Source organism: Ambystoma mexicanum, chromosome 12 (assembly GCF_040938575.1).
Source record: "Ambystoma mexicanum isolate Mex_15411 chromosome 12, UKY_AmexF1_1, whole genome shotgun sequence".
In the NCBI taxonomy this organism is placed as follows: Eukaryota; Metazoa; Chordata; class Amphibia; order Caudata; family Ambystomatidae; genus Ambystoma; species Ambystoma mexicanum.
Window position 1 is genome coordinate 1,016,969,676 of NC_090936.1, and position 20,898 is coordinate 1,016,990,573.

The following is a 20,898-nucleotide window of genomic DNA, read 5'->3' on the forward strand; positions in this document are numbered from 1 at the left end:
TAGAACGCGTTCAGCAAATTGTAGAGGGGATCCTGACGCGATGGCAGGGAGGGCGCTGGGGGCTAGCGCTTGGGGCGCACAGAACCCTCTCGCAGGAAAGGGCAGGCTGAGGATGTTGACACCATGGACAACGACCTATCTTTACTGCAATGGAGTCCTCGGTATAAGGATGGCGATGATTAAAAGGCATTTTTAGGCCCAATGAACACGTAGACTGTGAGTGCAATAAAATAACGGAGTTAGGTTAAACCGAAGGATTTAACAACCACTGGAGACGTCCGGGAAGCCAGGGCGAAATTGTAGAACTCCTTACCGAGGGAAGGAAAGGTGGATTGGCAGAACGTCTACCCCTCTACGCTGCTATTGCCTGAAATGGCTGGATTTCAGCTTATCTGAGTTCATGGAAATTTCAAGTCTCGAAATTGAAAACGATTTTTACGTGCCCGGCGTAAAACCCCAACGATATGTATATCCACGCCCAGTGAACTCCGCTCTGCCTGCCGAGAGAGCAAAGAGCCAATTCTAGTCGCCGGCGGTAATTCCGACCAGGACAAAGCAGTGTATGGGCTCGAATTCGGTGCTAAAAACACAATGGGGGTATATTGTACATGTACACACGTCCTTACACTACTTTACAAGTTGGTATTTGACAACTTAAAATTATTCAAACATATCTATCCTATTTGGCAGGGTGGGATGTACGTAAATTGTCGTGTGGTGTATTTTAGTTTCTTGTGTACATTCATTCAGGCGGGTGATATGGATATCGCTGGCATCTTTTCCTTCTAATCATTTCAACGCTCTCCTATTATAATTTGCATACTTGGTAAGACACGCACTTATTTTGACGTGCCCAGTTCATATCAGTATCTTGAACCAAAAAACACTTGCTTGAATTCTCTTTAAAACTGGGTGCAGCAGAGCTGTTTGCAAATGGATGCCGCTAAGAGTGGGGCTGGCGTTTGACAGACGACTCCAGCAATATTTATTTGAATATAGTATTTAGAGAGAAGGCAAAAGACCCTGCTTGTAGTGAAAAAGGGTGAAGCAGCAAATGTTGAAGGACCTCCCGCCCCAAAACTCAAATGTGAGGGAATATCCCTAGCTCCCATGCATCTTCATTTTCTCCTCACCAGACCTCAACTGGAGATGGCAAAGGGGAGCTTTTCCCATTGATATGTGTGTGAAACCATGGCTTCAGAATGATGACTCAGAATGATGACTCGAGGTAATGCCCTCCCTGAGGCACCAACAGGCACTGTAAAGTGGATCAGGGAATACAACTGCACCAAGAATTTCAACCTAGACTATGGATGACATTATTATTATTATTATTATTATTATTATTATTATTATTATTATTACTATGTTATGATATTTATTGAGCATTGTTGGGTGTAATTAATGTCCCAAACCTACAGAACCGAATGCCACGTGAAAAAGGCCTACCTGCCATTGTCAAACGAAAAGGAGCATTTTGATTCACAAAGGAAGAAGAAAGTCATACGTCCCTTTCACATGAAAACATGAGTTTTAAACATTGACACAAAAACGGCTTTGCATGTGTGTTTGCAAGTTACAGCAAGACATGGGAAAAATGTCCTCCTGCCAACATAAAGATGTCAGGGAAAAGACATGGAGTGTGTGTTGACAAACATTAAGGTAGATTATGCTTCACATACAAAATACCAGTGAAACATTTGAAAAGAAAAGCCTGCTTGGTTGCCATGAAAAGTTCCTGTGGGCATCTTCAGGCAGACTATGCAGGTGTCTTTCTGCAAGGGAAATCCAGTGAAGGCTAAAACAAAAATGTAATCAAAGTGCAGATTGGAAAAGCACATCACATTACTGGCCTGAGAAATAAATTCAGCATTTTCACTGAAACTGCCACCCTCCAAAAGGTGGCGCACTGTGACAATTCAGGCTCACTTTTCAGCAGGAAAACAAACAGCAGATAATTAAAAGTGCATTTTTTTTATGACTGAAAGAAACAGCCCTGTACTTTCAGCAAAAAAGCAAAGTGGACACTGAAAACACACCTTATGTCAAGGAATCAAGGCTGATGTTAGAAAATGCTATATGTGAGTCCATTTCAGCCAAGGACAAACAGTGGGACTCTGGGCAAAATTCACAAAGAACTCCCCCACTGAAAGCCTGGCTGGCATTCCAACTGTTTACAACTGCAATAAAATGTGTCCTGCTAAGAGCTGTTGAAAACAGACTTTCCCTAGACCTACTGTCTCTCAGGGCAGTTCTGAGCAGGCCAAATGCTTGGGCTGGTGCATGACCAATGTAGGACAGAGGTGTGAATTTAGGGGCTATAATTAAGGCTCAACTCTGGAGAAAAAAATACAGAAAAAAAGAAACTTTTCAGATAAGAGGACAGGATGCCAGATGTCTGCAGTGGGGGGATCTCTGTGGAGAAAATCTATCCCTCATTTACGACCTGCACCCTACAACTCAAACAACAAAGAGACTAATCAAGTAGGCTGGCCCAGAGAGACAAATGGCCTGGAGTAAGGTAACATCATATTTGCACATATGAAGATTCCCTTTGTTTAAATGGACTTTCACAATTGTGGCTTTTCCTTAGAAACTACAAATCACACTGTATACATGTATGTTTTATTTTGTAGATAATTCCAAGGCGATTTTGGTGCCACAAAATTCCTCCATCTGCGACTTAGGGAATTGTAAGGGCAAGCTAGCATGTGTTCCTGGCTGCTTTTAACATGTCCCGAATGTGACAGTTGGCGTGCTGGTGGAGGGTAAAATTAGGAATATGGGTAATAAAGTCCTCTTACTCATCTCGGCATGGACCTGATACTCCAGTGCCATACATCTTCAGGACTTGTTGATTCGGTGGGTGGGTTGTCACACACTCCTCAGTGGATTCTGACTTCCATGGTCACTGTCCTGCTGTATATATCAACCAACACCTTTTCTGGGGCATGATGAGCATCAGCATAGGGTGCCTTAACCCAGCGTTCTAATCATCCTACGATACCATTTCTGCTTACCAAAAGTGGCCCACTGGTCACCCACATTTGGTGCTTGGCTCCATGCCAGCAAGCCGTGCTTCTCACCTATTTAAAGTTTCTGAATCTATTGAGATTGCTTTGGCCCCAAAACCTCTAATCACTTCCTTTACCAGATAAAACTGGGGTTTCGGAGTGCCACCTATCTTGAGGAAAACTACGGTGGGAACAAGCTACTAGATGGTTGAATTAGTGTATTGCCCCTATACCAAGGTCGGATGACCGATTTGCATGTTAGGACCTCTATGGACCTCCACGAAAGTTACCTCTGGCTCTGCCCTGACCAGGCATACTTCACCATCTTTCGGGTCCCATCACAAATGCTCATTCACCACCACCCTGACAAAGCAGACGAGATGGGCTGGTGGTACAGCCACTGTGATGCTCCAATGGGATCTCACCTCAGTTGACGTGCGCCGGTCCTCACCTTCGTTGTGCCACAGGTTTTCGTATGGCCCTCCGACTCGCACAAATGCGTTAGACTCCTTGGTCCTTGCTCCAAGATGGTTCAGGTGGATCCAAGTTGGGTCGGGTGGGTAACTGACATCACCGCAGACCCCTGGTGCCATTCGTGGGACTTCCCATCTGGAGGTGCAGTGTAGTCGGGGCACACTGAACACAGACCACCCCAGTCGACAGTCGCACCTAGAGCATGACCCTATCCCCATCTCCACCCCAGTGACCACAAAGAGGGGTTGGGTGGTTGCCAGAGGAGGTCACAGAGGCGGTCTCTGCCAGAGTGGAGAGCCACCTGCCCCCTGGGCCTTCCCAGCCGACCTGGAGCCGGTCGTGGAGCACCTCCACACCTAAAATGTGCCCTGAGGCGTCTGGGTGGTGGTCCCGCGAGGGTATCCACTGTTCCGTGCAACAGACCTGCCCGCTGTGTTCAATCCTCTGGCCAGACTGCATGGACTTCATGCCCTCTTGAACTCTCTCTTCAAAGTTTTTAACAACTTTTCCTTATGGTACTTTTTGGCTATCACTATGGCACCCGTATTTAGCCTTACATGGAGTTTTCCATCCGCTTTGGTTTGCATTTCCAAGCCACCCAACACCAAGAAGACCTGATCCTTGAATGCCACGGGTCATTACTAACCTAACACTGTCTACTGGGTGAGACTCAATCTGAATGAGTTGGGGCTCTTGAGCAATGCCGCGACGTTGACCTTATTTATGCGCCATTTCCTGCGCCCGCTGCCGCATGGGTATTCGGTGCTGGGCTCTCCTCTCATCGCTCGCTGTTACTGAGGGAATCCTGGTTAGTTTAATTTCCTTTGCTTAGTAATATGCCTCAATTCATTGGGTCACCACGTCTGATCTGAGGTTGAAGTTGGGGAGCCTAAGCTTGGGGCAGATGGCCTCGGGCCCGTGGTCTTGGGGGAAGTTGCCCAAGGCTGCGCACCTACTGTGCGGCTGAATGTGCGCTGTCCCGAGCTTCACAGAATCCTGCCTGGAGAGAGATTGCCCACCGTATGCGGTCACAAGGCCTGGGCTCAAGAGCTGTCCCGAGTAGGCAGCCATGGGACACCACAAACAGCCACACATGGCACAAATAGCTGCCCCAGTGTAGGGGAAGGTACACCGGGAAACTCGCCCTCCCAAACCCCACAAGGTGGGAAAAAGGGGAGGGCAGGACGCACCATCAACAAACCTCTGTGCCAGGTCAAGGGATCCTGTAACAGTGCTGATCAGGGTCTGACCTAAGGGGAATGAAGAGAATGGCGTCCCTGTGATGGCTGCAGCTGCACACCGGGGAGAGTCCCTGGGGCGATTGAGATTCAAGCAACCCTCAGACAGGCATAGCCTCAGGGGGAACCCTGGGACACAAGGTGAATTCGAAGTGTGGATGATCAATGTGTCCTGCAATTCACACTAATTCTTGAAGCTAGCTGCATTCTTCATTGATGCATGAACAGAGTGATGTGAGAAAGCTAACGGTGTCTCCCTAACCAGTCCCTGGGGATCTGTCATCCAGGTGGCCAGGACACAGCCATCTGTAACACTCACCTTGTATCCACAGGGACGCCTCTGGACTGGTCCAGGACACCTCTGGGCTCTCTGCAACTCCCCCGAACCTCGTTCTGCCTGGGATCAGTTCTAGAAAATGGGAGAGGGGTTTTAGCGACTTCTTCTTGTCTCCCGTGGCCCACCTCCCAGTCTTCCCTTGCGATTTCCCCTTGGGACTCAGCTCACCTTGATTTTTGTAATGCCGCACTCTCCGACCAGCTCTGACTCCTCCTTTCAGGTAAGTCTTTACTGTTTCTTTTGAATAAAGTCTATGTTGATAAATGTCTCAGTAACCTCTTCTTTTGTCTTGCAGAGATTTATGGAGAATGCTGAGGCCGACTACTGAGTTTGAGAAGGTAAGGATGCGCTAGATCCGGCACTGAAAGCATCCTTGCAAGTGAGCTGACCTGTGCTTTGTTTCTTCTCAGGTCGCGGAGAATTCCTGGAAGCGATGGTGGATTGGAGGACTGTACGCCAAAGGTAAAGTTCGGAGTATCGGAGGCCTTCCAGGGGAGATGGTAAGTAGCTTCTAATTCTTGCCTCTTAGTCCTGAATATGTAGCCGAGGACCGATGGAGAAATCATCGAACACTCCTACTGGATGAAGAGCTGGAGCCGAGCAGGTAAGAAAAGCGATGTTCTTTCAGATTATTCGCCCGAGCGGGCCAGGATACAGAGCAGGACCCGTTGAACGTCATGCTGCAAAAGCAGAATAATGCGAAGCGCGTGCCTCGGGTCGGGCATGGTTTAAATACCCAGCAGGTATCCCAGGTGCCTTAGGGGCGGGCCCCGCCCTGAAGCTAGCCTGCTTGTTGCAGTTCCCCGATGGAAACCATACCTGCCAAGTGCGCCTGGTGCCAATGGTGCCAAGATTACGTCCAAGGCACCCGCAACGGGCTAGTGTGGGCCTTTCTGTCCTTGGAACAGTACTGAGGTGAAGGCCATGGTGCTCAAGACCCACAGCCAGCGTTTGGGGTCGTGACACCATCGCTGTTGGATTCAGTTCCTGGGGGTGGACCAGGATCGCCTGGATGGGGGTCCTTAGGGAGTGGAAGTGGGACACTGACGGGTGAGACGCGGTATCCCCCTTCTCTCAATACCTTTTCCCCATCCTACCATGTAGGATACTCAAAAACACTGCCCCCCTTTCCGACACGAACGCTTTCTCACACCACGAAAGATGATGGACTAACACCAGAGCCGTTTACCTGACTAGTCCCAATACAATGGTCCAGAAAATTGACAAGAATCACACAGACCTGATGGCCCTTTCCCTTCCCCACAGGGATAAAAGGTGGAACAGGGGAGTACAAAACGAGCAAGGCAGACCGCACGACGAGACCGCTATCCTGGTACAGCAATTCAAGAGGAGGAAAAAGGCGACGAGAATCGAAGGGGTGACAAGGAGAGAAGCAACCTTGCCCTTTCTGACCCAGACCCGTGAAACCTCCATGAAAGGAATCGTAATACCGCAAACAATAGCCAGCATGTATTGCAGTCGATGTCAACGTTACACAGAGCATGCCTTTGCTGATAAGCAGGACAGAGAGAGACGCCTGCTACTGTGGTACCGTCCTTGATCCCAGATAAAAGAAAAGCCAAGCGGTTCATCACAGCCAGAGAGTCGAGGGCAGAACCAGTAAGAAACCGAACTGTGTTGAATGAAAACCACAAAGTAGCAACTTAAGGGAAGTTCAAAAACTGTTAACATTAAGGGAAAACTAACTGCAGAAGTTTCTGTACCATGTGGGTGCTCACTCGAGAGACTCTGGTTGATCCTGCATGTGTTGAAACTTCAGATAGCAGAAGGCTTTGAAAGAGCCGCAAGGAAATGTTCAAAGTGGTCATAAAGCGGTCTAGCAAAATCCTCTGTACAGTCGAAAGTGTTTGACCGACAAACCATTGGAAAGCTAAGGGAGACGAATCCCACTTAGAGAGCGAAGTCAAAGGTGTGGTTGGCAAGAGTGAACCCGATGGAGGGATGCCAACAGGAAGGGGCGAAGCATGATGCCCTGAAAAATATTGTGATGGCAAGAGTCAACAGGCAATTTTAATCTTCTTAGGTTGTTACCACATTATTATTCCAAGCATCCTGAATTTATTTTCAAAAATTATTTTTCATAACTCTCTTAACACGTGTTTCACCATTTCCTGCAGTGGCTCCTCAGGAGAGATGTCCAAGAAAGTCTTATTCCTTGTGGTGAGGTCATTTATCTTATAAAAGTGAATAATATCAATCATTTGTTCCTTATTATTAGCTCCCACATCCCTTTTGTATCTAGTTGTAAGGTTTGACAATTGTTTTGTTTAGGATAGGTCCTTTTATTTGACACAATGCCACTAGGACTGCCTTATTTTTCATTTGATGGCCGTAGCGTGCTCCCATCTTAGATTTACGTTTAGATTAGGTGTTTTTTCAGTCTCCACATACAGTTTAATAAACACCCTTGAACTGTGACCACTTGTGTCTGTCTTTACTGCTGTCACCATGAGTTTGTTACAGTGATCCACTGCCAAGAGTCACAGGTGACTTTATTTCCCAGACGTCGGCCTCAACCTGGCGGTACAGGCGAGGCTGGGGGGAGATAGCGCCATCTGTCCCGTCTATGCTGCAAGATGCCCCAGCACCATATTTAGCTACCCCACTTGGGAGTTGGCCAAGACCATCTGGATATCAAACAAACAAGTTTCAGGCACTCATCCCAAGAAGCCCACCTGCCATCTTCTGCAGCAGCATGACAGGCCTTACCAAAGCAATGCTGGCAGACGTCTGGCAGATCTGCTCGTCCTTGCCTGACCATGATCTTCTGCTCCACTTTGGGGGGTGGCATAGAGGAGGGCTGAAAGAGTTAGGAGGGGAGTCAGCTGGGGCCGCTAGAGTATGCAAACCACAGCTCGGCTGCATGGGCTGGGTCCCAGGTATCTGGACACGAGGAAAGGTCACCATTGTGCCAGTTCGCCTGGCCATCACTCACCCGCCATGGTGGGTGGCCAGTACTTCGACACCCACCCGTCGAGTAGGCCCAGCTGCGTCATGGCTTAGAGCTCACGTAGTGTGTTGGGACCCCGTCCTCCTGGGGAGGTGTCCTTTAAGAACATTCAGGCTTCCCTCAGCTCCGGCCTGCCCCTATTCAGGACTTCCTTTCTGAATAGGGTGCCCCCCACCAACACCCGCCTGTAGGCGGGTCAGAGGGAAAAACGAGCCCAGCTGACAATCTGGCTCAGGGCCTGGTTCCCAGAGGAGGGGAGCAGCTTGGGGCTCCCTCTCTGGTGCGTTTTGGGGATGTCCGTCAGGTTAACCCAACCCTGCCGGATGCCTCTGTCGTTTGCTGGGACACGGACCCCTCCGGTGGAAGCAATCCCGATCCCTGGTACCTGGTCCCCCACGTACATCAGACCATAGTGTGAGGGGTGCACCGGTCTGCAGGTGTGCGCATCTGGGACGCAACCAAGATTGGGCCCGCGGTTCTCCCTCTGGCTGCTCCGCCGTTCATGATCCCTCCACAGGTTCACTGATGGAAACTTTGTTTCGACTTATACTTCCTAAAGATAGTCAACATTGATAATTCTCATGGGGCTCCACCAGGGCTGTTGCTGACTATGGCCGGGCCAAATCGAGGACCTCACTAACCCATCCAATTGGTAGTGGTGATGGGCAGTGTGAACAATGGACGGGGACTAATCAACATGAGTTTATGACCTGCACTTGCTGGGAATTCAGCAGGTTACCCGTGGCTCAACACACACTGATCCATTCTGTGTAGCACACGTGCAGCCCCATACATTTAAAGACTTCACAGACCTGTTGTTGCTTGGTCTCATGTGGCTGATCACCACTTGTCCCTCTAAGAAGTTGAACGCCCACCGGTGGGGGTCGCGTAACCAGTACGAATGGGGGGAGTCTTGTTTCTTATCGGAATTAACCAGACAAATCGCTTCACCAACTAAGAGCGGTCATGCACCACTACCTACAAAATCAAGAAAGAGCTATTCTGTCAATCCTTTCATGTCTGGGCCAGGTGGGGTTTCATGTGTTGAGTCAAATTAAGCTGCAGGCTCTTCTCCTGGTGGTGCCCTTGTGTCAATTCCTTTAAGTTCCAGGTTTGCAAGCTTACTACCATCGGAACCCAGAGACTTTTGTTTCCTGAAAGCTGCTCGGCTGGTGATGGGATTCTTGATTAATGAAAATAGTCTTGGCAAGTGCTTTCGCTTTGGTTCGTCTGCACTGGTCCAAGAATTTCACCTCTAGCAGCTCAATACAAATGCCCCTGGCCATCCCTCTCATTAAGGGCCCCCGTTCCGAAAGCCAACAAAATCGAACCAGAGTCCCATTCCATTATACCTAGCTGATGTATTCAGGTGACCGACATGCTTTGAGCACTCTGATTTTTTTTAATCACTTTGGACCCCCCCGGTCATTCACTCAAAAGCATGAAGCGGGTGCTGAGAGGCAGCGGCTGGGACAGGCGGTAGCTCACCTCGCAGAAGACTTCCCGCTCGATCCCAGGATATAACTATGACTCTTTTCACTGCAGCATCTTTAACATACAGTAATAGAGCTGGAATTATTACCATGGCTGCTGGCACCAGACGAGCCTTCCAATGGATCCTTGTTTAAGTATTCTAAGTGCACTCATTCCAATAATGGGCCTGGAAAGAGTCTTGTATTGTAATTTTTCATCACTACCCCCCAGAGTCAGGAGTGGGTGATTTACACACCTGCGGCCTTCCTTATTTTATTTATTTAATTGGTTATTTATAGTGCACTTAATACCCAGAGGTTTCTAACCGCGGACCTGGGGATTGAACCTGTGTTGCTCCATGTCGTCTTGTTTCCAAGGCGAGCACGTTGCCCCTGAGCTATCCTCCCGAGACTCCTTGGATGTGGAATCATCTAGAGTCTCCAAAGCGGCCAGGCAAACCTGGATTGGTCTTGCTCTGACGAATACACACATCGTAGGAGATCAGTGCTCCTAAGCATGTATCACCTCTAGAAGAACCAAAGTTGTTCAAGTGACAGATGGAACAATCAAAGGAATCATAACTGATTTGATGAGCCATTCACAGTTTCACTGTACTGGCCATGTGTACTTATACGTGGATGACTTAATCTTTGAGACAAGCATAGGCTACTGGCAGGATCAACCAGGTAGCCAGACTTGATGGAGAGTGGCAATGGGGGGGCAGAACGGCCTGTGGCCAGCTGAGCCCTCTTCCACTCTGATATGACTATTGGGAGCATTGCACTGCATGGAGGTGAGAGATAACCATGTAAGGGAGCACTTCCGGAGGGGGCATGCTCCGGTCATTGCCTGTCACAGAGGCTTTGGCTGGCTAAGCATTCCCACCTTAGATTGCCCAAGTGCTCCAATGGATCCAGTGGATTGCAGGGACCCAGACCGACTGGCTTGTTGCCGTTGAAGTGCAAGTCATCTGAGGTTCATTTGTCAGCCTGACACCCTGCAGGGGCAGGCAAAACTCTGCTGGCACATTGCATGGGGCATGTCCCTTGGCTGTCTTGGATATGTGCGGAGCCTGGGTGTGTCAGCGAGAACAAAGTGGAGCACAGACAAAATCCTTAAACACTGTCAACCGTAAACCAGAGGAAGGCAAATATCCTTACTTGTAATATGTGTACCCTGGGTGACAGAGGAGGAGGTCTGGCCAAAAGTGTCATGCCACCTCAAAGGCACAAAAGGGGTACATTCCAGATTGGATCCCATCTGGACTTCCGGAGTTGGCCAGCGGTCTGGGCCGCTCATGAATTCCTAAGGTCGACTATCAAATGACCGGGCATGGGGAGTGGACAACTGGCAGTTCAAATGATCACAAAGATCTCCTCCCCACATTGTGGCCCCAGGAGGCAGCACAAGGGGCAGTGGATGAGTCCCTTGGAAGGGTGGGCAACCGCTAAATGCATAGGAGTATAGCTGGTCCGGGGGACCTTTGAGGGCAAACTAAGTGCACTGCTGGGTACACCATAGCTGTCAAGCTACCCTGCTCCATGCAGGACCCCTCGTGCCAGTCATGATTTGATTCTGCATAGCATGTCAATGCGAGCGGGTGGAGAGGTCTCATGAGACCTGCTTGGGCACTTGTACATCCAATAACAAGTAGCAACATGCACCCCTGAATGTTGGACCTGAAAGCATGAACATGTACAAGCATCCATTGCTAAGGTACAAGCAGCAATGCTGTTGCTCCAAGCCTCAACAAATTCAATGATGACACGTCATGTCTGGCCCCTCATGCAGTGGGCTGAAAGTACACACAGCCATCTCTAAGAGTGCAATACACTAACATTTTATTGCCAGACATACATACAAATGTGACAATCTCCGCTGCTGAGAGTTGATGATGGAATCATCATTTGCAAATGAACAACGCATAGAGGTTTCATGCTTGTATGTCCCTCAAATGCCCCCAACATCTCAATCTGGCATCTGTACCTGTCTGAGTACTTGCTGTCATCAACTCACATTGCAATGTGCACAAGTGCACATACTCACCGAGAACTGATAGTAGACATACCTACGCTTGTCCATTTCACGGATGTCTGCCATCACATACGGCTAGCATTGGCATGAGGCTGCATGCCGGTGAAGATTAATGCAACACACATGCTGTGTACAGAAGGGATTACTTGAAATCATGCATACCCATGCAGAAAACACAAACATTGTCGAGCAGTGCACCCCATGGGTACTCACCAGCAGCTTCGATCTATGACTGTCAGTCAAGGATCTGGGTGTGGAGAGCTGGGTAGAACCCAGGGGCGTTGCTAGGTCTGAAAAAGACCCGGGGCTACGCTAATGTCGGCACTGTTGGGATTCGGGGCTAGCTAGCCTTTTGGTTGTAGCTCCTGAGATTCTATACGGGGCTACAACCAAAAGACCAGGGGCTACAGCCCCCTTAGCCCCCCCCCCCTAGCAACGCCTCAGGTAGAACCTATCCAGGACACAGATGTGAAGGGGGTTATGTAATAGCGGGCCACACAGTGTACCCCCACGATGGCACCAGCATCGAGAGCCGCCTTTGCCTTGTCCTGGGACGGGTGCTTGAGGTCTTCCCAGTACTTCTCGACATATTTGATGGTACCAGCTGCCTCCCCCTCCACCTTGATGGCAGCCATGATGAGATCCCCATTCCACAGACATCCGGGTGGTCCAAGCTTCATCTCTGGGTTGAAGTGGGCATCCAAGTTTGCCAGGACCAGTTCACCCAGGATGCAAACTTCGGTGGAGGCGAAGTTGGCAGCCCTTCAACTCACCTTGGGGGTGCAGTTCAATGGAGAGGACGATGGTGCAGTCATGGCACCCGTTGAGGCAGGTGTGGTGGAGCTGGGCCCTGACGACATGCTGTGGAGCTGTGGTGGTGGTACAGGGAGGTGAAAGTCCCAAGATGACAGATGACATGGTCACAGAGCCTTAGAAGTGAGCCAAAGGAGAACAGGAAATGGAGGAACAGCAGGCACTCCAAGGCAGTGCTGGTGGCTAGCAGGGACTCTCACACTACCAGGCAGCAGCAGATGGTGAGGTTTGGAGGCAATACAGGGCAGGACGAGGCAATAAATGGCATGAGACAGGCGGAACTGGTGTGGCTCATGTACTCACGGGAGGCAGCAGTGCGAAGATAAGAGTAAGGGCCCCTAGCGCATAATTTACGCATTACACAATGCACGCCTACCAGCACTTAATTAGCTATTGCGTATCTCATTTTATTTGTTGGGGGTGTCTTGCGAGCCTTAACACTTAAGTTAGGTATTGCGTATCTCATTATTTCTATTGGGGGTGCCCTGCGAGCCTTACCACTTAAATTAGGTATTGCGTATCTTATTTACTTTTTGAGGGTTCCTTGTGAGCCTTACCACTTAAGTTATGCATCGCATATATCACATTTGTTTGTTGGGGGTGCCTTTCAAGCCTTACCATTTAAGTTAGGTATTGTATTGAACATCTCATTTATTTTTTTGGGGGTGCCTCGAGGGGCCTTGCTGAACCACTTTTCTATGTTGTGCATCACGTAGCCTATTACTTTGGTAGGGGGTGCATTTCAGATTGACTGCACTAGGAGTGGGCATGCTCCACAGAGAGGGAGAGGACGAGGACATGGACGAGTACGAGGGCAGGAGAGTGGTGAGCTTAGAGGTGCCCTTGCACCACCAAGGTCCACTAGGGACAAAGGGGCTAGCCTGCAGACCAGGAAGAGGCGCCACCCCATGAATAGGCACAGGTGAAGCAGAATGGGCCACCGAGGAATACGCTCTTCACAGATCAGGAGCTGCAAATCCTCACATACTATGCTGAAGAGCACTATGTGGAGCTCTACCCATCGGTTCACAGTACCCTTACTCCAGCTCAACGGATGAGAATGTGACAGGAGGTCACAGACCTCCTCAATGCCTGTGGCGTGGAGAGACGCACTGCTACACAGATCCACAAGGGGATGGCGACCTCTTGTGACGGACCAAGGAGAAGCTTGTGGGAACCTGGCCTCTGCCCAGGCCACTGGAGGTGGTTCACCATTTCCATTTGAAGAGGTCGCAAGTGGACTTATACGCAGTGAGCAGGTGGTTGGTGTGGGAGGCATGGAGGCCTACGCAGCCACATCAGGTGAGTGGCATGTGTGCATTAGATATGTGCTTGCATTTTTCCATGATATGCTCACAAATGTTGTGGTAGATTTGGCTGAAGTCCTCCTCAGCCATCCATGAGCACTGCAGAAATGCTACCATGTACACTTCCATCACAAGATCCGCATTCAGGGAGGTGGTTGCATGGTGTCTGTGTGTTGTTCACGTTGATCCCATAGTGAACTACACTTTACACAGGCTTTCACTGCTGTGCCAATACCCTATGAGTTTCAATTGCATGCACTATACATCTCATTGGACACATTCACAGTGTCATGCGTGCAAATAGTTCATTGTGAATGTAATGCATGACTCACAGGGAATAACAGCAAGGTGTGGATGATGTCACAGTCATAATTTCCCTAGTCCTGGCTGCCGGTGGACATGGATGAGTGACAATGTCAGTGCAAAAATGCATCAGTCTGTCTTCCAGACAGGAGTATAAGTGGATGGCCAATTGATGTTTGAGTGATGTACAGTCCACATTTGCAGTGTCAATAGCGCAGTCGCCATGCAAGCATGCACTGGTCATTTCTATGTTGCACTCTCCTCACACATGGTTGAGATGCATGTGAGAGTGACTGACCACGTACCTAGTTGAGGGCAATGTGGCAATGAGGATTAGGGAGATTATGGTAACACATATGCCTGCACGCAGTTCAGGTCAGCAGATGTACAGGTCAGACATCCACATGTTATAAGAAGACAAGTTTGGGTTAGAGTAGGGGCTCACTGATGATGCACAGACCTCCATCCATCCACTGGTGGGAATCACACTCCCATTCATGACTGTGTGCATGTATGTTCTCCTGATCCTACAAATCATGACATGTTGCACAGCCTCATATGCCTAACATTGTTGCGCAGGTCAATGAATGGAATTCATCTGTGCCTTACAGTTAACAGCATGCTCAGTTACAATGTGTGATGTAAGTGTGGCTTGCCATTTTGTGTCTGTATGCATTGTAATTCACTTATGCATGTTGGGCTAGTTACTGATACCTCTGAATGTTGTTGTATGCTTTCATGAAGGTAACGATGCAGCAGATGGGGAGGAGGACGAGGTTGATGCAGAGGATGCACAACCATCCACCAGTGCAGCCTGGAGTATTGTGCCCTGTGAGAATCACTCTCCTGCTGCAGTCAATTGTCAGCAGGACTTCAGACTCTTCAAAAGAAGGTGCTGAACCGAATGTGGGGGGCTTACTGAGGGGCATGGAGTGTCTCCCAATGGGTAGTGTAAGGCAAGCCCTCCAGAAAACCAGACAACAAAAATGCTCCTCTAGGGAAAAAAGGCTTGGTGCGCCGATTTGCAAGTAAAACAACATGAGCTCAGTGAACAATGAGGTCAAAGTGGCCCCTTACGACAATAGTGCGTTCTTCCTGATATCAGACACACAGGCACCCCAGCCATGCCTCCCCAGCTCTGGACTCGATTTGTTGGCATCATCTTTTGCTCTAAGTGTCACAAATCACAGGATTTTCTGTTCCTTGCTCCTCCCTTATCAGTTGCCCACCCGCAGTACACCTTGTTGCTCACTTGAGAACCAGATTAATCGGTCCAATTCTTATGGATTTATGTGCTCTATTTTTCATTCGCCTGACAGTTCAAATAGGAAAGCTATTGTCCCGGGGCGCTAGTGCCCTAAATATACACTGAGGATGTTGGCAGCTCGAGACCTTTAACCTGGCTCCCATGGATTTGTCCTTCAGGACGGGTGCAGCTCTACCCTCGCTCTGTCGTTCACATTTCACTCTTGTTCCCCAGGCCTACAGCTTGACACAATTAAACCATGATCTGTTCGACCTGAATGCCACTATTTTCAGCTTCACTCCTGGGGCTTGGGAAAGGGAAAATAATTTGAACTTTTCATTATGTCACGCTGGTACACTTCCAACAGGCAATATAAAATGCTCTGCCTCACTTCCAACATGGCGATACTTCAGTATTTCCTGCGCCCCGGCCCTTTGTCTACATCATCGTTGTTACACATTATATTTCAGTACTGCTACACAGTATCACCCATGCCCTATACCAGGGCCTACCTAAGCCTCTATACCTATTTTGAAAATACATTTGCTACTCCAAACTGCACTCCCTAGCCATTTGCACCCATGCACCTTCACCTTCTCGTGCGTTATTAGATTTTTCATAGCCTGGATCGTTTGGCCATGTGTAGGAGCTGCACGTGCATCCCAACAGTAGTCCGGATGTCATGGAGCTCCAAGAGTTCCTTGCGGCTGCTGGGTTTGAGGTGGCAGAGCCAGCAGACACAGGTCCAGGCAGTGGGAAGACCCACGTCAATGGTGGATACAGCTGCAAGATTGGTTTGCCCATGATGTACTCAGCAGCAGGGTCTGGTGTCCAACGGAGGGTTGCAGACTTGCAGCCAATGATGGGAGAACCACTGCAACAGGCTTGTACTCTGCATCTTGCCATGGTAGGCCCCGCACACATGGTATACATGTGCTGTGGGACAGTCTGAGTAAAAGGGACCTCCATCGCCTGACTGAGAAAAAGCATCTCCTCAACAGCTGCACAGGATGCAGAGGCAGTCTCTGCATGATGAGATGTTGGCCACAAGGAACTTCCACCATCAAGAGATGGGCACCTTGAGGCAAACCCTCTGCTTTCAGTTGGATGTGTCATGAGTGAGCAAGTATAAGCACCCTGCGGCCACTCGTGATGAACAATTGGGGCCCTCCTGCCTGCACCTCTATCAGGAGTGGCCATAGCCAATGAAGACCAGGCTTCGGCACTGCAAGGTCAGAGTGCACCATCCCAGGATCCACCACACGATGACAGTCCCAGTTGAACCACGCCACCTATTCTACCTGTGCCCTGGTGTCCATGAACCCGTGGAGGGGCTATGATTTTTATTTTTCATTCTTTTCTTGTTCGCATATGTGGTCACCCTCAAGGGAGGACATTTGTTTTCCACCCGTCCAAGATGCACTTTCTAATATTTTATGTCTCCATCCAGGGTGGACCTCATCATATGTTTTCCCCTGTCCAAGAAGGACACTTCTTATTTTTTTGTCCTCGTCTAGGGTGAACTTCATTTTATTTTTGACCCCCTCCAGGATGGTCTCCTTTTCTTATTTGTTTGTCCTCATCCAGGGCAGACTTCATTTTATTTTTTACCCCTGTCCAAAATGGACTCTTTTTCGTGTTTTTAATGTGTTTACCTCATGTCATGGGCCATTGCCCTCTCTAGGCCATTTTGAGTTGAAGGACTGGACATGCAGCTATGTGCAGTAGAGTTAACTGCCATGGTTTTGTCAACTGCCACAGCCTCCCACAATCAGATGCAGATTACTACCTACATTTATTCTCATATGTGCAGTCTGTATGAATGACTCCTTTCGCTGGTCCGAAACAATGTTATATCTTGTTACAGGTATATTGCCTGATGCAGTGCTCGCACTCCCATAGAGATCCACCCAGCACCCTTTTCCAACCGAATCCCCATTTCCCCTACTGGACAAAGGCCCAGCATGCCTAAATGCAGAGGCACAGAGTTAGGTGGAGGTTGTGGGGGATTCACATCAGAACAGCTGTACCCACAGGTATAGTTGTGCACTGTCAATTGGGTACATGGCTGGTGACGTTTGCACCCAACAGTGGCATGCAGTGGCTCACATAGGGTTTGCATGGATGAAGTGTTTTGGTGATGTCTGGGTGATGTGACTGTCACTGGAGATATGAGTTGGCCTACATGTCTGTGTGTGCGCATGTCTCCTTGATCAGCCATGCATGTGCCCTGGGTTTCTGGTCGCACATCCACAAAGAATTGCAGATTCAGAAGGCTGTGGTACACTTATCCTCCTTGACCTTTTGGCAGCCTTTGACACTATCAACCACAGCATCTTTGCGGACAGACTCCACTCTCTAGGCATCAGGGACTCTGCAGTAAAATGGTTTTCCTCTTACCTACCGGACCATTCGCAAATCAACATCCTACCACCCTTCTCCCCTCGCCCCACTCCAATAAGGTCCCACCATGGGACTTACCATTCTCTCTACTCTTCAACCTCTACCTGAGCCCTGTCCCCGCCCTAATCCGCTCACACGACCTAACCTGCTACAACTACGCTGATAACACCCAAATCATCTTCAAGCTCCCCATGTGCTTGGCTTATCCCCATGCTGACCTTGCCTCATGACTCACAGAAATCAACCACTACAGGACAGCTAACCACCTCCTGCTTCCTCCTGGTGAAATGGATATCCTGATCTGCGGTAGCACAGCATTATTCCCCTACCCCGCCTCCTGCCTGTCCTCCCTAGTCCCCAAACACACACATCATCCAGCTCAGTGAAGAACCTGGGATGCACCATGGATTCTGACAGAACACACTCACTCCACATCAACTCTGTATGTATATCCTGTCATCTTCTCCTCTGCATCCATAGATGTATATTCCCTTACCTCCCCTACGCTCAACGAGTCAGGGCAATGTTGGGTATCATCCTCTCCCGCTTAGACTACTCCAATTCCCTTTATCCGGGCCCACCAGCCTATCAGCTGAGAAAGCTCCAATGGGTCCAGAATGCCACAGCCCGGCTCCTCCTTGCCTTTGCCTACTGGGAACACATCACTCCTGCCCTCCGGGTGCTCCATTGGCTTCCCATCATCTGACACGCCACCTTCAAGGCCATCTGCATCACCCACTGTGCCCTCCACAAGACAGGTCCTGACTTCCTCAAACACTGACTCTCAGAGTACGAACCCAACATAAACCTCACATCAGGCTCCATACTCCTCCTTGTGATCCATTCCTTCAATTCCACTGGAATAGGCAGATACTCTTTCTCTGTCCAAGCTACCACACCCAGAACTCACTCCCACTCAGCATCTGCCACATAGAAAACCACCTTTCCTCCTGGAAGACAGTTAGAACCAGGCTCTTCCCTTTTCCAAGCTGGAGAAAGGCCATGCCCCACACAATGTCCAAGCACAGCTTGCCCTGATGGCGGCACCCTGCTGGACCATGACAGTGTTGTATTATATGTAATGCCTGTGGTGGTTCTCAGAGACTCCTGCTTTATTCCAGCTAGAGAGTTGGCTGGCCAAATAGATTACCTCAGCAGACTTGCATGCAGACAGCAGAGCAGCCTGCATTTATGCCTACCTGCACTCCAGAGGACCGATTTAGCACACTTGGACCATCTAGGTTTGAACTGCTTGGCACATGTCGACCCCAGACAGCGTGTACCTGTGTTACACATATTAATCACTTGTTTACTGTTGGTTGTCTGGATGTTTTTCATCTTCAATGCATTGCATGACTTTTAATTTCAAAAATATTTTTCTCATGGTGCACTGTGACTGACTGCACCTTACATGACTATATTGTGCGTGGATGCCTGACAAACATCCTCCCCTCCGCACAGCATCTGTTAGCCCTGCATGTGTTTACAGTACACCCTATGATTCTCACTCCCTTCCTGGGAACAGCTCCTCCTGGGGGTGGGATTGGAATGAGGGGGAAGAAAAAGATGGGGAGAGAGGACCTGTCAATGAGCTAGTGTGTCCATCAGGAGGGGTGGACTCTGGAGTGGGGGATCCACAGCCTTATATGCATGGGGAGCGAGGACCTGGGTCTCTTTCTGGGTTGCCTGCCATGGTGTGCTGCTGTGTGTTATGGTGGAAGAGAAGCTGAGGAGGCCTCTTTAGCAGGTAAACATGTTTTCCCTGTCTGCCCTTCACCCTCTCCCCCATTTGTCCCCCTTCACCCCTAACCTGCTCTATGTTTCCATCCGTAGGCCTACCGGACAATCTGTCCCTGCTTCCTTCTCTCTCTCTTTCTCTCTCTCTCTCTCTCTCTCTCTCTTTCTCTCTCTCTCTCTCTCTCTCTCTCTCTCTCTCTCTAAGTCTCAAAGTCTCCAAGTCTCTCTCTCTCCTGTCTGTCTCTTTTCCTTTCCCCCTTCTCTCAGTCCTCTCCCTTTCTACCAGCCCCAATCTCTCCCCTCATCAACCTCCTCCCTTATCTCTCTTCCTCTGCTCCTCAGCTGCCCATTCTTTCCTCTCTCTCCTCTCTCCCCAGTCTCTCTCTCACCCTCTTTCTTCCTTCCCAACAACCTCCCCGATCAAACTTTCCCTCTCCAATCTTCCCCTCCTCCCTTGGTGTCCCTTTCCCTTCCCTGGATGCAAGGGTTCCTCACAGGCCCTGGACTCCCATGAAAGGGGGAGTGCCTAACATGTTTGCCTGCCATCAATGCCCCACCTTGTGCCCGCTGCCCAGGGCAGACATAACCCCTGTGTCCAGTATGACCAACATACACTGCATCAAGTGTGTTTACCTCTCTGCCAGTTATTTATCTGTTCCTGGCTTCTGATTTTGGTGTCTTCTTTGGTGCTCAAACTCTTTGGTGTAACCTACCTGTTATTGTCAGAGGGAGATTCAGTCCATCTGCACATAAATGCACCCTCCCCGGGTCTGCCAATCCCTTGTCCACAACTGTGTCTCTGCCCGGGGTCTCCCACATGGCTTTCCCCATTTTGGCGTGCATCCCAAATCCACAGGCTGCTGTTTTGAGCAATTGGCTTCCACCCACCTTGGGACCGTGTCAAGCGTATGCCCCCTTGTGTGGGCCCCCTTACATTGGTGCGGCCGCTCTCCAAGCATAGCAAACGTTGAGCATCCTGGCAGCTCCTTGGTGGTCAGATCAGAGTGGATGGGGTTGGGTGGTGTTAGCCATAGTGCAGGCCCTTTCTGCCATACTGTTCACCCTTCTCCACCAAGCACGTATGTGCAGCAGTTCAGAACAACCGTTCTAAGGGGTACCTACCCCCATGTCACCACACTGATGGTGGTGCGTGTAGTTACCCCTGCCACTTTCATTTATGTCTGAACTCAGCCTCTCCCCTTCCTTCCCCACGCCTGGAACAGACAGGCCCACTGGTGCCCATGTGGTGGACTTGTCCACCCCCCGAGTGTTGCGGGGTTGCACACTCTGTTTCTTCTGTCCTGCAGATGGCCCGAGGGTGTGAAGATAGGCCTGAGGCAGGTACAAGTCTCCCCTGGTTGCAACCCTCTAGCAGGTAAACTGCCAGTTATATTCTGCCAGTGGCATATGCTTGTCTCAAGATCAAGCCATAAACGTGTTTGTACACATAGCCAGTACAGCGACGCTGAAAAATGGCTCATTGAGTTAGTGATAATCCCTTTAATGGCTGCATCTGTTACATGGGTTTATTTATGTTTTCATTTATAT